At 33.1% G+C, this 20096-nt stretch overlaps 2 protein-coding genes across 2 annotated transcripts in view; both read right to left on the reverse strand.

The window, feature by feature from the left end:
- LOC147078030 (putative RNA-binding protein EIF1AD) overlaps nucleotides 1–20096 on the reverse strand; it is a 125282-nt gene that overhangs the window by 79734 nt on the left and 25452 nt on the right. The gene's annotated exons all lie outside the window — the stretch shown is intronic.
- Nucleotides 1–20096, reverse strand: part of PolG1 (DNA polymerase gamma, catalytic subunit tam) — a 70266-nt gene that overhangs the window by 24878 nt on the left and 25292 nt on the right. The window lies entirely within an intron of this gene.

Below are 20096 nucleotides of genomic sequence, written 5' to 3' on the forward strand. Positions count from 1 at the left end.
ATTTACAAACGCAATTTTAGACTAGTTAGTTAGTTCGAAACATCGGAATCTGTTCAAATATTTAATATTTGAACAGATTCCGATGTTTCGAACAGATTAAATGTGCAACAATCATTAGTCATCTGTTTTTAATTTGCTAAATAGAGTAATACGTCTTATTCTGCATTTACACCCTGTCATATACATCGGAAATATTGGTTGTGTAACGATTTATAAGATAGACCGTTCAATGCGAATTCAATGATGCATTTGAATGTGCAATATTATAAACACTGCTGTGTAAGGAGTTTGTGCTATGTTATGTACACTTTTTCAATTGACAATAAACAAACTCAATATTGACCGATGTCTTACACAAACTTACGACACTTAAAGACACAGCAGAGCAATGGAACAGCAGATACACAATATCTGTCTCAGGATCATGAACACAGAAATTTACTCCACACGTAATCACTGCATCGAACGGACTCACACACATACCAACAGGCCACGTAGCACTGAGAGCTAATCTAAAAATATTCAAACTGAATGTTGTACTATTCACGGCAACATATATCAAAAAGTGGGAGTGAGGTATGTCATCAACGACTGCCCAATACTATAAAAGAATCGATGGGCTCTCGAAGATACAATTACGAAATTTACATTTAAAAACAATAGAAAATATAATTATAGTCATAATTTTTTTTTAAATTAAATGGAGAAACATAACAACACGAAACTCACTACAGACTACATCTTAAACACGTAATGTAAATTTACTTGGTACGTACTCTAGTAATTTGTGACATTTTCTACTTAACCAAACATTATAACCATGGCCCCAATGAGGGGGCGACAGGGCTCTAGCCTGGGGGGCCGGGCTCAGGAAGGACCTGGCGTGGCGAGTTGCCAGATATGTGATATAAACACACATCACAAATTCTCTCTAATAGTAAAAAAGGTTATTTTTTTAGATTATGTGGTGTATGTATTAAATGGATGTATTAAAATATACAAAAAAAAAACACTAAATATACACATTAATTTTACCGCGTACACCATTTACCAAACGCTATTGTAGCGCGTCACACTGGCTTTATCTTTAGCGATAGGTAGGGGGGGCGCCAAAGATCTTAGCCTGGGGGCCCGCTTCAGGATCTGCGTGCCATGATTATAACTATCTTTTTTTACGAATAACCTCTCACAAATTCCATATCTTGTACGAAATAGCAATGATATGGTTGACATGTTTTTCAAAATATCTAGCATTCGTAAATAATAATATAGTAATAATACTAATGAAAACAGAAGAAATACAAGAAAATAGATAATGTAAATGATAACTGTATTTCATTTTTCCGTTTTAAAAAAAAAAAAAAAAATCGGTTAGGTACATATTCAAACACGCGCGTTAACATGATCTTACTCCCTACTTCATTTATCGTTTGTCAATTTATGGCTACGGCCGAATGTTGTAGCTTAGCTACTGGAAATGCCAATAGAAATGGAGTATTTCAAAAAAATACTACCTTATTCTTAGGTCAATACTTATTATAAAGCAAAAATTATTCGTAGGATGTTTATCACATTTGAATTGTCAAAGACATATCTTATAATCAGTATCTTTAGAATTATCTTCAAATGTGTTCATCGTGCCCATTTTTTAATAATAAAATGCCTAACTCTTGTCAAATTTGGGATCAAAAAGATTATAAAATATATTTTTTATCGTAAATATGTTACTATAATTATAATGTTAACATTAATTTGACTAATGGTTTTGTAAATGCGTTTAAAAATTAGTATATCTAAAAAATCTTAACACCACTCCACATGGACGTACTGAAATATGACTATATTCTAAAACATTAGAGCGAGAGGTTTAAAAAGAATACTATTTTATGTAATAAGAATACTTTATGCAGTCATCAAATGTGTAAAATAAATATAAATGATAATAAGGCTTCAAAATTATATAAATAGATTATCTACAACTTTTAAGGAATGTCCAGGGTTATGCTCTGAAAATACCATAAAAGCTCCATTTTGACCTACGCATGTGGGCCGTTAAGTAGACGCCTCCTAGCAGTTGTCGATCAGCCCGTGCATTAAATAATCTGAATACTTCCCTGTTTATGAAGTTTAAAACATGTAAAATAAAACCCTGCAGATAAGGTATAGTCGAGCGCCATTCACTGCGCGACTGAATAGGCATAACTCTTGCTAGAAACTTTGTAGCAGGAAATATTAATTTATTACTATACACAGAATTTGCATACTGACTAGGAAATATTTTAGTGTAGGAGTTTTTCTATTATTTATCTAAGTATATTTTTTTTTCTATATTGTTATATCAGTTATGTGTAATGATTGTTTATGGTTGATATAGTTTAGCACATTAATCGCCAACTAGTTTTACATAAAATAGTTAAAAAATGATTATTTGTTTCTAAGGTATTATTTGATAGGTTATGAAAGAATATAATGTTTTTTTTTCATTTTGATGATTTCTTTACGTAGATATTGGTTTTTATGATGTGCCGGCCACATGTGTCCGTCGCGGCGCCAACAAGTTAATTTATTATATTGCGCCGGGCCGGCCATTTCGCCAGTCACCTGTCCATATGTGTTGACGAGAGCATGGCGCCATTTCGAGGTCGAATTATAGTTAGATAGTATATAAACAGAAAAGGCACAAATACGGAATAAAAGTTTTCAAATTGGGTAGTATAATACCTGGATACACATAAACTGGAAATATACGTATACATACATTATAATCATTTTTGTAATTCTATTTTTTTATTATTTACATAATTTTTATAACTTACATTTTTATAATGTATTTAATTTTTATTTTTATATCAATAAAAACACATTTACAATTTAAAAGGAAAACTTTTTTTTTCATTATGTACATTCTTTACATTAGTGAGCCTATATTTTGTGACTGGGAAGAAATATTTTCAGGCCAAGTGGCAGTAATATACAGAAGGGCCATGCCAGTAATGAAGGGAAAAATTCACTGCGCGCGTGCCCGCCGGCGCTGTAGAACAACTCTTTTTTTGCCGGTCACCCCCATGGCGATCAACGTGTTAGTTGTATATGTGAAAACGAGTAGATGAAGTAATCGAAAAGTATCGTCTAGAAATAATGAGAAAACCTGATTTCCGTTTCACGAGTTTATTTTTTATGAAATTTCTATATTCAAATTACAAATGACCGTCTCCCGAAATCGAGAAAATTATAGAACAAAAAAATGGGTAAAAGAAAAAGGCTTGAACCCGACTTAGAATCTATACGGAAAACCGCAAATTTGGAAGGAGTTTAAAAAAGTCTCTGATTCTGGACGGAAAATATATGAATATAAATCAAAGGGTTAAAAAACTTTATTCACATAAAATATTTTCTTCTCGTAAAACTTTAAATAAAAAAAAAATCTTGAGAAACCAATAAACATAACACAGTTAAATATTGCTTGATTCTCGAAATGATTTAATGAAATGACATGTCAGATAGACTCTCTAAAATTATAAAATATGTCTGCAAAGAGTTCAGCAGTTCTTTGGCCACGTAGTCAGAATGGAAAACAAATCGAAAAGCTCATCGTTAGAGGAAATATCGAAAGTCTACGCCGGAAGGAGGGGGCGTCTACTAGATAGGCCTACCAATCGAAGAGTGCCACGGTTCTCTCAATACATTCAGTTATGCGGACGGCGGAATGCAAGGATAGCTGGAGAGACACTAAGGCATTTGGAACAAACACGTTCACTTAGTTCGTAGAGCAGCCGTCTTAGTATGGCGTAGTAGTTGAACTTAAGACAAAAGGTATAAATATAATAATATAATAAAGACAATAAATTGTCATTTCGGACATTCCAGTAGTTTTAACAGTTTCAAATTTATGGTCATAATAAATACCACTATAATATAAATAATACGTACATGTAGGGTCATTCTCGTTCGTGTGAATGGAGAGAAACGAAGCTTTGAAAGGCATACATAATAATATTAATATGTAATATGCTATATTTGAGATGATAAGTCAAAAACAAAAATTTATATCGTCGTTATGACGTCATTATAAGTGTCATGGCGTATCCGGATCCCGGAAGTAGTCCTTTCGGTTTGATTAAGATGGCGGTAAATCTTATAGGTTGGGTACGTGCACTTTCACTAAAACAGTTGTGCGAAAGAAAATTAGCCAAAACCACTAAGCCGAGTGACAAAAGCCATTGAAACCGAATGGAAATGTCATCGAATAAATCTTTCCCGACGCGGAACTCATACGGGCGGAGGAAACGCAGTCGGATTTTCAAATTGCGAAATATAATTCCGAAAAATAGTAAATATATTTATGGCATCAAAGGTGTTGAATAAACCTTGCCTGATAGTTGAGAAATGGAGCCTAAATGTATGAAATTGAGGCAAAAAATATACTGATTAAGTTAGCTACAGGTCAATCCCGCAAATTATCCAACAGGGCTGCACTCAGCCATAAAACTTCCACGACTTTTCAAAGTTTTGCAAACACTAATGAAGTTTGAAAAGTCTAGTATGTACCTACTTTATATTGAATTATTTTTGTAAAAAAAACATTATTCATCATGGAAAAACAAAGGATGGAAATATCCACTTCTTCTTGAAGAGCTTAAAAGTTTACGCCGTTCACATAAAATTAGTGTAGGTACAAAAAAAGGTTAAAAAAAAAACCAATATTTTTATTAAAGCCTACGTAGTATTTAATTATATTAAAAAAACACACATTATTATTTATAAGCTCTGTTTTTATTTGGATAAGATATCCACTTACTGGGCGTCTTATGTGGGCGAAGTCGGCGAAGCGTTGAGCGGCGCGCGCAACTCAAACGTATAACCGTGTGTGAAAATGTTCGTAAACAAAGTCTTTTTTTTGGTTATACGTTTATACGGTTATACGTTTGAGTTGCGCGCGCCGCTCAACGCTTCGCCGACTTCGCCCACGTAAAGGTTTAATTACATTGGCAGACGCACAGACCCAACCCGATCCAACAACCGTCGTGGCCAACGTTTTAACACTATTTGCAATTACACGCAACGATTCAATCGCGTTGGTCCTTGCTTTTGATTGGTTTAAAATAAACATAGTGTTGCTATCATTAAACCGAAAACTAGATATTTCTTAGATTGGTGGCTACACTGAACGTATTTCCGCGCAATTTTACGTCAAAAAAACTTAACTGTCAAACCTAGCGAGCAACTGTTGAAATTTGCGCGGCCGTTTGACATTTATAGAAAGTTTTGTATACGTATTGTTAATTTACATCATGGATAACTGGGCGAGCTTGAATCTCCAAGCTAAGCGATTAAGACTAATTGTAGCGAGTGTGGCTATATTTCAACTGGCGTGTATTAATTCGACGAGGACCGTGTCTTCAGCGCTAGTCCATACATTTTTTTGAGATTTCGCCATCTTCTAGTTGTCGAGCAGTAGAATGAACGACCGTTTGCGTGGCTCGCGAGCGGGCGCGTATTCGGCTATTTTCGTACGCTTTCGGCAATTTTCGCTTGCTAATGAATGGATCGCACGACGGAGTAATAGAAAATTTTCCACTTTTGTCCCGATCGCTCACGATCCTTAAAAACCATAGAGAATAGAGTTTGACAGTCGTGGCAGACGATCGGGCCAGACGCAATCTGCCAATGTAATCTGAGCTTACGACGCCCAGTAACGGAAACAATTTATAAATTTATAACATAGCTCTCTTCATTATGATCTTTACAGATTGTATAATCATATCCAATAAAATATGGTAATATTTATATATAATTCATATATCTGAAATGTCAAACATAATATTACATTATGGGTTGATAAATATGTATTAATTGTCATTTGATGGAAATTGGATCGGTTTCATTGAAACGGGTTTCGTTTTACGGGGTCTGGACCTATGGTAAACATAATATATTTTTTTAAAGGTGCCGATAGTTTTGTATTTTAATTAAAAATTCACCCCTGCCACTAACTTTCATAGAACATTTCAAATGTCAAAATAACATAGTTTGTTTGTTGCATAGCAACTGGGATATATTATGATAAACTGACATTTGCTTTAGCATAACTAGATATTAAGAAAAACGAGGAAAGATATATCTTATATAAATGCAACATCATTGGATGGTACGCTAATTATTATTCTAATTTCAACATAAAGTGCTCTAAACTTTGATTTACAATTTCTTGCCTAGCCTATTTCAAACCTTTGTTTTTGCTCTTCTACAAAATAGTGTTACAGGCAGACAATCATTTGTCATCGCTGTAGAAATCGATATTCAAAAAAACAATTACCCACTGTGCTATTGAAGAAAATTGTGTATTTACCACTCTGAATACTAGTACGGATAGGGGTGTTTAAAACATGAGTTTACAACACATATGTCGTGACTAGGGAGTCCAATCCCGGGATCCCGAACTATTTTCGATACCTATGAATCCGGGGATTGGTAGACATAATCCCGAATCTTTCGGGATTAATTTTTTATCAATTTTTATGGAAAATAAAGTAAAAACGAAAATATAACAGAAAAAAATACTTTTAACAACAAATAACTACATTAGAAATAAACTGAGTTTGAATTAAGTTTGATTTATTACCCATGTGTAAGTTGCCAATTCATTTTATTTTTTCACATAAATTAATAAAAATGAGAAAGATTGGAAAAAATAATGCTTCGCACTTTTAACAAAGTAATCCCCAACACGATCTTATACGTTTTACGGCAGTTTCATATTTGGTTGACTAATTAGATTTATGAAGCAGAAAGGCCATAAACCATGATTTGCTTTACTATTTTAAATCTCGCTAACCCATTCAATAAGTCTTTACTATCAGAAACAGCAATCTAATATAAAAACAATATTGATTTTACGAAATTTTATAAATGAAAATCGACTATATCAACTATGGGAAAAATTCCAAACCCCGGGACCAGTCCCGGGATCCCGGGATTGTCAAATTGTAATCCCGAAATTCCGGGATTAAAATTTTGGCTCGGGATTGGATTCCCTAGTCGTGACGTGTGATCTAATGAGTCGTCAACACTACTAAATAATAAAATATTTAAAATATTTACTCCAATATACCAATTCTTTTCAATCGTATGTTTTAATAGCAGACTTGTGCATATGGACTGTCTTCGGACGGAATTAGATATTAAATTGATTTATTTTGTCAAAAATGTATGTAAATGTATTTATATGGCACAGAAGAAATCGAATATGTATTAACATAATCAAAAACAAAATCAAAAAACACGACTAAAAGTCTGAACAAACAGTTTCAAAACACCTACCACTGATAAAAGTCCAACGAACATTATAAAAAAAATCCGACAGTTACCGACGGAAAAGATAAAATGTAGTTTTTAAAAGACTATAAAAAGTGTAACCTTCGTCTAAAACCAGGCACGCACACAAGATGAGGGGGGTTTAGAGTCCTGACCCCCCCCCCCCCCCCCAATAAACGTACAAATTACGAATTATTTAGGTAAATAGAATATGATTTATTCTTACTCATCGTCAGCACCTCATGACTGAGGATCGTAAACTGGATGATTTGGCTGACTAATAGCCTTTCAAGGGGTTGGCCTCACTCCTCTCGCCATTCTTGAACATTTTCCCGCCGAAAGACCGTGGCACTCATAAATTGGTGCAACTATCTGCGCATCCAATGTTTGGTTTAATATTCCGAATCAGCAAGACAGCGCAGACAACACAAACGAACACTGGCTCTAATAATTATGACGATTAAGCTACGCGCATTTGATAACCACTGGTGGATGTTGGATGAAACAGCTCGCAATAACTTGTAAGTGTACCCCTAGTTATAGTGCAGGTCAGGTGTTTACCGTTATATTGAAAATGCAAAGTGTCTGGGTATGGGAAATGTCTATGGAAATGTGCAGTATTCCGCATTTGAAATGATGGGGAGCTATTTTCTTAATCCCGCCCCCTCCCGTCGCCTTAAAAAAACATTATGCATATTTTTCGAAATATACCCCCCCCCCCAAACTATTTTTCTGTGTGCGCACCTGTCTATAACAGAAAACAATCAAGTACTTATATATAAATGTAATGATTGATAATCAACATGTCAAATTATATTTTCTGCTTATTTTGAATGTGTTTTTTGGCCCATTGAAAAATGTATTTTTATGCAAATATAGCGGGGTGTCACAGGTTATATGGCTGTTAAAAAGGAGTCTCTAAAAAGGTTGCTTTAGAATTTTGAATGATTCGATTGTATAGCCAATTCAATGAGTGACACTAATGGATTCCTATTTTGGTTCATTTCTGAATGATGCAAAAACCATATACAAACAAATGGTAAAATATTCTGGAAATAGTAGTTTTTTATTTTCCCACCAATTGTCTGTGATTGTTAATTTTTCGTGAACCATAAAAATTACAGAGCAACGAAGGAAAGAGAGACTGTATCCGGTTAGATGTACAGTCACTGTCACAATAATATTTCCATAGGCGAAGGGTGGAGGTAGACTGTTAAGATCTGACATAAATAGTGCATACTGCATTTTTCAGTTATATGTCGGTATTTGTTTTCATTGAACTAATACTACAATTTTATTTACAGATGTTGTTGGTTAGTTTTTAAAATTCAATTAAACCTTGCGAAAACCAAGCCATAATAGATCACAGTCACTGTCACAATGATATATCCATAGCAGTGGCGAAGGGTGGAGGTAGGCTGTTAAGATCTGACATAAATAATGCATACTAAACTATGTCAGTTATACGTATTTGTTTTCGTTGAATTAAGAATACATATTACACATGTTGGTCAGTTTTTCTTTAAATTCATTAAGCCAGGCATTAACCATAATATTTAAAATTATTATTTTATCTATAAAATATCCAATAGATATAGATAGATGAGTAATTTTTGACTGTTATCTATTATGGCTTGGTTTTAGCATGTTTTAATAGAATTTTAAAAACTAACAACATCTGTAAATTGTAGTCTTAATTCAATGAAAACCAGGGCTCGAAATGGATCGGAACGCCGGGAGCGCCGTTCCGGTTCATAAAATCTCGTGAAAAATAATTTGATCGTCTGATCTACATAAATATGCGATATAACAAAAAAACTTACACTTATTTTTATAAAATACACATAAAATTACATAGGTAATTAATTTTATATTTTCGTGAAATTATCGAGCGCTCCGTTTCGTAAATTTTTCCATTTCGATCGCTGAATTGAAAACAAATACGTACAACCGACAAAGCTTAGTATGCACAATTTATATCGGATCTTAACAGCCTACCTCCACCCTTCGCCACTATATTATATACTTTGCATTTATATATTGCCCTGGGCTAATATTTTATTGAAAATGTTTATTTCATATTAGTATTTTTTCCGCATGTTCAAGTTATAAAAAGAATAACTAGAATGCAACACGGGACTGCATCAGTGTATATTATTTGATATGCCCTCAAATTGTGTAGGTATATGTGTTATTTCGGGATATGTATCATATTGACAGTATTATTTCAATTTATTTTACGGGTTCCGATGCCCCTATCAATTCGGGGACCCTCAGATAAAGCCCTATGGTAAATTCGGTCCACTATAAGAAAAAAACATTGAATGTGACCCTCACTCGGAGGTGGCTTGCACACTTTCCTAAGGAGGAAAATCAAAGATTTGAGAAAAACGTCGACCTCTACATTTTGATCTACCTAACTACCATTATAGATGAAAATCTATATAGGCCAAGGTATCGAAAAAATATCGAAATGTTTTTTTTTTCGAAAATGAAAGCGCCTGAAAGTGCAAGACTTTCTATTTTTAGCTTTTCCAATGATCCTGTCTCACGTAATGTAGGTGTGATGTTGGTATACGTCGGTTTTTCTTTTCGGCAAGAGCTCAGGAAATTAGCTTTTTTCACAAGAGGTTGAATATCGGAATATAGCCTATATACGTTTACTCTGTTACGTATATTCGTTGCATATATATATATGTAAAATATTTCTAGGCTTTCTCCTTTTTAGATATTGAATTCTTTCTCTCAACGTCGCACGTGTTTTCGAAAATGAAAAAAAATATGTGGATATCTTTGTACTAACCTATTACAAATGAATAAAATATTTTCAAGATATTATGTAGATGGGATGTAGGTTACGTGAAAATGTTTTACATCGAATGTTGTAAAAATAAAACTTTCAATAATACAATATAGCTACTCTATTTTTACCCGTTATGAAATATTTAAAAAATAGTTGCTTCAATTAGATGTATAGTATACGCTTCATAACTTTGCACTCTGGCTCTAGGATGAAAATGATCTACTTAATATATTCTAAAAATATGTCTTAATCTATGTATTTATTACTACATAATATTCGAGGGTATACCTACTGACAGAACGCATTATTTCAGTTTTTGCTGGTTTTCTGTTTTAAATGCCAAAATGTATACAATTTTACGCTCTACGTCCTGGTAAAACGCACAAAGGCATAATATAATAATAATGGTGAGAAAATAGAAACATTATTAAATCATATTGTTATTTTTTTAATTCTGATAGAAAGCATGATAATGACCTAATGCGTTCTGCGTATACAAAATACAGGACTTGTAACATGTCGTATATTGTGTTTGCCATAAAGGTTAGTCTTTATAATGTAGAAAAAATGTTTTTAAATCATAAAAAAATCTACGTGGGAGAACGCTTTGAAAAAAAATTAAAGTCCTTTTTGCGATTATCTCAGAACTTGTTTTAATGAGTTAATGCTTTTTGTCAGTATAGCCTCGAATATATTAATACAGGTGAATATCATTTCATCTAATTTTATGCGAGTTAAACAGGCAAAGAGGCGTATTAGTGTAGTAAAAAGTACAAAGTTATAAAACGTACCTACAGGTACTCAACAGTCCAACTCTAACATTATAACTTGGAGCCTTTCTACAACCAGGTAAATAAAACACAGCAGGTCAACGGCTACTGATCGCCTTTAAATTTTGCAAACTACACTAATTACTTAAACTGGCGTTAGACCATTCAGAACAGTGGATAACTGCATAACCGTCTGGTTGAGATGCCCAACACGAGGTGTTTGATGATCAAGGATGCCTCAACGATCAGCATCTCTGATTGAATGAGGGTGACGAAAGATAGATCGAAATGGTGACTTCAACATTAACAATCCAACATATTAGCGATTTCGGAGTCAAAACATATGAGACCATATTGAGTCTCAAGTAAGCGGCAAAAGTCAGTTATATGCAGATCTGTACCGAAATTTATAATAATAATTGAATACATCGTTAATAATGTGACTGTACATATTATGTATACTGTATGGACCCAATTACCATTCAACAGCAAAGTGTGATAAATAAAAATATGTAAGTAGCAATTCATGTAAATCGACCAATTTTATAGTTGAGCCAACACGAATATATCATTAAATTCGATTCTACTTCATAAATTCCTGCATTTACTTCAGTTAAGCTCGGTTCAGACACGGCGGATTCCCGCAGATGCAAACCGTGCGATCTGATCCGCGCGGAGCCAAATTGCACTAGCATCTATATTCTTTCAGCAATTCGCTAGTCAACATTAGCGTCAAAAAATGGATCCATACAGGGCGTTAAATGCAGAGGCATGTAAATAAACCACACAGTTCGGACATGTCGCACCCCCAGTAAAATACTGTAGTAATCCAGAAAATGGCATTTTGCAGGAGAGCCATTTGAAGTTTCAAATATTCTTTGTAAATACAGGAAAAGTCTGAATGTAAAAATTATTCCTCATTTTTATGGAAAAACATGATCTATTTTCAACTGTATCCATCATTTTTCTCTAAAACATATACAAATAAAGATATTTGAATATTTCTGAGTTACGACAGTATTTTATTAGGATATTTGAAAATTTCATGGTAAAATTTGAATCAACTCAATATTTTCTATGTAAATTTCCCTACCATCACTCTAATAATTTCAACTAATTTGTTGGGCACTGTAAAGGAAGGTTTTCAAAATATTAAGTTATGGTACAATCTTTAAAGATTTATTGAAAAAAAACAAGAAAAATACAATTATTAGTTCAAAACAACAAAAAAATACTTAATTATTTTATTTAATGGGCAAATAAAATTTCTAGATACGATTTTTAATTTTTAAACATCACTTGGAAGAGAAGCAACAAAATCATGATAAAATTCACGATGTTTAGCATTTCAGAGAGAAAGCAAATCCTTCTTTTTAATTGTCGTTATTTTTGGCCGCTCTTGATATGCTTTGAGTCTCTGTCTACTTTTATAACTTTAATCTTCTGCCACAAAAATTTTTCTCCATTTTCATCCGTGTTGTAATTTTTACCGATTTCATCTGCTAGTTTTTTCTTGTTGTGAAAATTATTTGTTGTCATGGGTTTAACAATGTATGGTTGTCCTGTTTTATAACTTGTTTGTACAATGGTAATCATTTGGCCGGGCACAAATATTGGTCCACTTTTTAGAGCCCTAGTCTTCTGTTGCTCAATTGTAGAATGGACAATATCGCCTTCATTTTGGGTATGCCCGATGACCAAAAACTTATGAGACATCGTTTTATTTTTTTGTGAATTCCTGATGGCATATAAATACATTGCAGCAATGTATTTATTTTTATTCTACCCGGCACAATTGTCTCTGTAAAAAATAAAATGCTCAATGTGATGATATTTTTCACATGCAATGTAATCGAGTACACAGCTACCAATTTCATTGGATCTTCGTGCAGCTTGACTCTCATCCCACATGTATCAGTTTGCAATATTTTCAGTGATATTATAGACTGTAAGATTGTACATTGCCGACTTTCGTTTATAATAGAAAGTTGACACATTTCCGCAAGGAAGCGGTAAAACAGCCTGCAAATCATATACAGCTACATTAATGACGCTGTTTTGGCCATTAGTTCGGGACTCTGCTACGTCTTTGGTCTTTTCATCCCTTGCCTCTTTTTTTCCAGGTTGATGTGTCTCATACTTTTCTTGAAGTTGTTCTTTTTCTTCTGGTGAACAATTATTGTATGGGTCGCATTCAACCCACAAATCTTTTTTAGGCTTAGAGAAGCCAATATTAAATTCGTCATTAAATATGGATGTGTATAATAGTGTTCTTTTCCAAATGGCATATTGCTGTCAGCTTGTTGTTTTTTGTATAACCGATACATTTCAGCAATTGTTAATTTACCATCTAAATACAATCTAGATGTCTGTGCACGCAAATAATGTTACTCGATCACTGGAAAGACTTAATGTGAGTTCTTATATCATTTTTTAAATCATCTTCAATTTTTTTGTGATTGCCATGGTGACCTCTTTGTTCTGGAATTGGCGTTCCGAAAAGAAGATCCCTTGTTTTCCACACAGTGGAGCAGTACCTTTCACTCACCCCAAATGTGTTGATAAAGTATTTTTTGCATACTTCTTTACTTCCATTTAATTGAAGTTGATAACAAACATTGTTGCCTCTGCTGCTTCCAGTTTTTTTGTTTGAATACTTTGGAACAATAATATCCATGCAACTAGTGAGAAAATTACGATGTATCTCAAGATCTTACTGTAGTAACAGAGTTACAACAGTATTTTTTTGAAAAATATTGTTTTAGTTTTTTAGAAAGCTTCTTGTAAAATACTGTCGTAACTTAGTTACAACACTATTTTATTATCGATTTAACAGTTTTCGGAAAGTAATGTACTGTATTAAATGCTTTCTCTCTGACAATATTTGAGTTTGAGATATGACAATATTTTATTAAAATAGCAAAAAAAAATACGAATCCAACCACATCCATAACTCGAAAACGCCGATTTCAGACTTACGACAGTATCTTACTGGGGGTGCGATGTGATAATGAAGAGCTTGGAGATAGAATTGTTTATTGATGAAAAGAAATACAATTCGGGATATCCAATAATAAATAGAACAATAAAAAGGTGAGCGTGGTAGGAATAAGTGAAAATATTATCGGATGGAGAGGGCACATATCCTTTATAAGAGTATTGCAACTTCAAATTTCTTCTCGAAGTATCGCAAATAATTCCTCGAATGATTTTAGTGACATCCTGAAGAATTTTGGTTCAAATTTTCTCAATTTAGGATAGGTATAGTGGGCCGTGTCCGGGAACTTGTACGTATGCAGTTCGCCGTATCACACTTCACCGCGAAGTGTTGTATCGGAAATATATAGCCGTGCATTAAAGACCGTCCAACCTCTGGGTCGTATAGTACTGACATAAAATTCATGTCTAAATAAAACACGGTTCTTGTCGGTTTACAAGTGGAAACCCAAATTAAACCTAAAGTAAACCAAACCTAACCTAACAAATAATCCAATATATTGTCTATTTTCAAAATTGCCAATATACTGGATTATTTGTTAGGTTAGGTTAGGTTTTCATTCTTGAATTTTGCCAAAATCAGCTATGAATATTGAATTAATGTTCATATTGAATCTAATAAAATTGAAGACCGTATAGTACATGGTCCCATAAGAAAGCTCACGGCGACCTGTGCCACGTGCATGTGCAAGCCGATCTCCTAATATCGGGTGCACCTATTATGTTTATTATTTTTATGGAGCACCCAAAAGCATATCGCTTCTTTGAGTTTCATGTAGACACTGAAGCTCCTTACTCAGTTTCCGCGTGGAAACCGCGACATTCTGAATAGCTATCAATTTCCGCGCGGTCCACTACGCGCGAAATCCGCTGACTATGAACCGAGCCTAACGAGTGAGGAAGTACAATTTTAGTATTGTTAAATTTATTGTCACCATAAAAATCCTGTATATGTGTGGATCGGACAGTATGCACAATGTATTTGGCTGGAATGCAGCCAGACGGTTATAATGCACGGTCCAAATGAATGGAATAAAGGTAAATATTACGATAAATTAGTATTTTTATATACCATCGTCCTACTATGAAAACCTTCTATGTCTGATTTATGTAGATTTTCAGGAGAGAGTTGAAACGTATTTATTTATTACATTTCTTTTATAAATATTTTTTGAAGTTATACTTCTTTTGACGCGTTTGAGAAAACAGATCAGAGTGTATTTTTGGCGTGTAACGAAGTTACGCGCGCCGATGCAACACATAATTTATTATTATGATCATATTCATTTCGGTCTCAAGGGTACATGCGCATGCATTATATTGGAGTGTATATTTATTTTTCATTGTAAAGATTGTGTATCAAGATTTGAGGCTATATTTATGTAAGTATTATTTATGAGTAAAATTAAATATCAATAAATAAATATTTTTTTTGCCTACAATCTAGAATGGAGAAAGAAAACAAGTATAGTGAGACCTACACTTTTAGAAACGTAATATTAACCAAACAACATGATAACTGACTTCCTTCTGCTTACCTACATCTTTAGTATAATTTCATTGTTTTTAAGACACATTTTTCTCTATAAAATAACACTACTTTTTAATGAACATTTTTAGTATCTACATTCTAATAAAACAACTTATTTCATAATTCTTCTGCATTCCAAAATTAACGTATGGATCAGGAAAATGGACACAGCAAACCGGATTGGAGAAAAATGGATATAAAGAGGAAAAATTATGAGAAGGTTCATTGAGGCTGTCACAGAAAATGACAATTCGAGATCAATATAAAATAATGAAGAGCTTATATGTACTTTTTATCAGAGCTAAACGATTACGTGGCACATAGAAATTTGAAGACCGCGAAGGGTAATTTGACAGAATTTAAAACTGCATTATTTTGAAAGCCAAAGATCAGAAACAAAAAACATTACAAACATTTAGGAGGAACATGTTACTAAATAACTTAACACATTGACTGCTGACTAGATAATTACTTTTTAATTACCACATTTAAATAGCATGCTAATTATATCGAATGGCCACCTAATCGTTACGCACTAGGTGCGTCTTTAGCGTTAATAATATACAAATGGATTACGTAGATCATTTTTAAAGGTCATATGTAGTGATACCTCTCCACCCCGGCACTCCTGAAGCGGATGGGAGAGGGCGGAGTGACGGTATCCATTTTACTTTGAAAACGAAAATGTTCGATTACGATCGCAAAGTTTGGACAGCGGTGCGAGGTATGTCCGAATGACGGAACCGAGAAAGTCTTTGCAACAACTACAATAATCGTCTGTAATAATCTGTGTCTCTCAAGACACAAGGACGAGTCACTATGACAAAGGAAGAAAGCACATCGCATTAACAAATACCAATATTGAAGACACTTTAAAATACGTCACAAAATATCACTGTTTAAACTGACACACAGATATCTGGTGATACTGCAGTGGCGAAGGGTGGAGGTAGGCTGTTAAGATCCGCCATAAACAGTGCACATTAAACTTTTTCAGACATACATATTTGTTTTCATTGCAATAAGACTACAATTTACAGATAGTGTTAGTTAGTTTTTAAAATTCAATTAAACCCTGAGAAACCAAGCCATAATAGATAATAGTCAAAAAATACATGTCTATCCATAAAATATCTAAAATTATGCAATTAAATCATACATAACTTTGAATATTTTATAAATAGAATAATATTTTTTATTTATTATAGTTTGGTTTAGGCAGGGCTTAATGAATTAAAAAAATTAACCAACAATATGTGTAATATGTATTTTTAATCCAATGAAAACAAATAACTATGAATGAAAAAGTGTGCACAATTTTGTCGTATTGCCCAAATTAGACCAAAACTATTATGGTTTCGTTTAGGCTGGGTTTAATTGATTTTTAAAAACTAACTAACACCATCTGTAAATTGTAGTCTTAGTTCAATAAAATCAAATAAATATGACTAAAAAAGTTTAATGTGCACTATTTATAGCGAATCTTAACAGCCTACCTCCACCCTTCGCCACTGGGTGATAGAATAAGTAGAGGATACTTTAAGATGCATCTGATGTATGAGAAGTGGGAACTTAATTCAAGTGACATCTATGCAGACAAGAACCATGCAAAATATTTCGTCCATTTCAACTATTCCGAAATGATAATAATTGTATGTAAAAGTAACAAAAAACTCTCGTTCAGTGACTGGAAATAATGTCGATTGAAAGCATTGCCTATTATAGACGGCTTTCATTGGACCAGGTCCAAATTTGCCAACCGTAAATTACATTCCAAAGCCTTTCATTTCAGCAAAACACATGGCATTCCGTTTAGTGTAATATTTCAACGATTGAACAGCACATTTTAATGTTTTACAAATGGAAAATTTTGATTTCTTTCAATTGCGAATTTTATTTATCTATCTGTGATAAATACAAATGACATACCTACTAATCTAAGCATATATTTGGCTGAGCAGTTACGCGTCAGGCTTATAATGTCGTGGGTCCTGGGTTTGAATCCCATGCGGTATGGGACTTGCTATTTGGTAGGTAGTGAAAAACATATTTAATTCAAATGACGAAACTACTAAGTACTAACTCACCCTGTCAATCCTCAGTATTGGGGCATAAGTGGCTAAGTGGCTAACATTCATTTCTCGTAAAAAAAAAAAAAGCTGTTAAGAGCATAGGTACATAAGTGAAACGGCAAATAATTTACAACAAGAGGTGGGACGAAATTTTGCACTTGTTGCTAATCGGAGAGCGGTAGTCGAGGTGTGAGCACGTCAATTTATTTTGTGATGGCGTCGGAGGAATATATTCTTATATCGTGTAAAAATGACTAAAAAACGATACATGTACTAGAAAAAGAAAACATGTCAATGAATATAATTATTCTTATTATTACTGCTTACTTGCTGCAAAATAGACCAAAAGTAAATTCAAAAGCCACTTTTTTGAGGACCTTTATTTATTTTTCTGTAGTAATAGTAATGAGTTGAATATTTTTGTAGCATAATTATTTCAGTTTTATAATTAAACTTGATTTTGTCACAACTACAATAATATTTTTTAGGATATATTTTGATTTTAAATTCAAAATCGTTATTACAACGTTTTTATTAGGTCGTATTCTTATTTGCCCGGTGGTTGTTTGTCCGGTGGTTGTTTGTCCGGTACAAATCTTGCAATCGATTTTTAACTAACTTCCCGACTAGCTAGACATTTGAAACTTTTAGAATACATCAGAACACGATGCCAATGCATTTTTTTAATACTTTTAGCCATTTTTAAGTAGAATTAAATTTATTTTCAGTTAATTCTGTTTTGTATGAAAAGTTATTTCGGAAGAAATCCGTAATCCAATCCACTATTATTGGTTCCTAGGGTCCTAACAACTAAATTATTAATTGTTACGTGCATTACTATGTAAATCAATGAGTGTCAAAATGACATTTCAGTATTATTTCTATCAAATACAATTTTCTTTTGATCGTTTAAGCTAGTCAAGTTTATATGATTCAACAGAAAATTTAAAAACATTGTATATAAAAAGTTATTTATATCTTGTAATTATTTTTATTTATAACCTAGGTGAGTTGAAACACTTTGTTTCAACTCACCTCGGTTATGAATATTACATACAATTTTTTTTATATTATGCGAGATGGTCATTAAAAATGCAGGTATTCTGGTATCAGATTCTTGTGGCAGTGCAGGCGACTCATTTAGGTGTTGGTATACGATGACTAGATCAGATTTTTCATTTTTTAGAATTTATTGATCGCATAGAATTGTTTTGACTGTAATGTTAATTGATTTACGTACTACGTTAATGCATGTCCAAGTGCAGAAAAATAATTAAAACAGTTTTTTCGGTTAAAAAGCCTTGTATTATGATGTAAATCTATATCAAATTTATTGTTTCAACTTACCTCAGTAGTAGGTGGCTTGTAATAGTTGGAACGCTTCCCTTAAAATGGGTTTATCACTAATAAGTAATTAATTGCTACTGTACAGCTTTTAAAAGCAAGTAAAGGATAAAATATGATATGCAAAAAGTACATTTTCATAGTCTTAGTAGTGAAACTGAGCAAGTTATGACCAATAATAGTGTTTTACTTTTTACGGATTTCTTTAGAAATAACCTTTCATACAAAACAGAATTAACTGAAAATGAATTTAATTCTACTTAAAAATGGCTAAAAGTATTAAAAAAATGCATTAGCATCGTGTTCTGATATACCGTCAAATGGGGCGACATTGAAATCGAGGGGCTACTTTGATACTTTGAAAATGATTTTGAAATTGGCAACACAGTACCCACCGGAACGGTATAATTATAAGTTACCGGTCTATTTTAAAAGATATATCTATGGTCTACCTGTCAAACTACAAATACGGTAATTAAGTGTCCGATTTATTGTATATCGGAATCCGTAAACATCAAGGTGAATTTGGTGTCTTATTTGAAGACATATAAAATATGAGTACCCTTTTATTATCATCGTAGTAATCCAATGATTATTTAAATACTATAAATAGTGATATCACTATTTCTTTTTCATATTTTAAATTCAAATTTATTGAGGTGAAGTACACTTTTGTGTAACATACTGATTTAGAGTATGGGGCGTCATTGATACGGGGTATCAAAGTCGCCCCCACACCTAATACCTATACTGAAGATGGTGTAGTTGCTAAATTTTAAGAATATTCTTGTGTTTTTTTTTAATTTCCATGTTTTTAATTTCAGAATAAGATGGTGCGACAGTACAAAAGAAAACTAAGTTCAAATTATATAATTTTAAGTTTTATTGGTTATTTTGTATTGTAATTTTGGTCTCGTATAAAAATGTTCCTAGATCTTTGTTGTTTACCCTGTACTTTTTTGATAACCCTTTACTGCATAGTGTCGCAAATTTGCGACATTTCAAACTATTTCGATATAGCCAATGCCATCTGTGTAAATTATCAAATAATATCCTTTTTCGATGCCTAGAAAACTGTTTTACCATAAACATCCTACTTTACCGATTTTGTTTGGACATTTCAAGAAATAAAGCATTTCTGCATTATAGTCTCTGCATTTCTGCTTTGACAGTTGACGAATTCGTATGTACGCGAAAATCCGCATTTGTAAATAAATAAAAAAAAATATACAGAAGATTGAAATTGGTTGAATAAAAATATCTAC

This window comes from Rhyacophila brunnea, unplaced genomic scaffold (assembly GCF_057557595.1).
Source record: "Rhyacophila brunnea isolate RB1 unplaced genomic scaffold, BYU_Rbru_1.0 scaffold_12, whole genome shotgun sequence".
Lineage (NCBI taxonomy): Eukaryota > Metazoa > Arthropoda > Insecta > Trichoptera > Rhyacophilidae > Rhyacophila > Rhyacophila brunnea.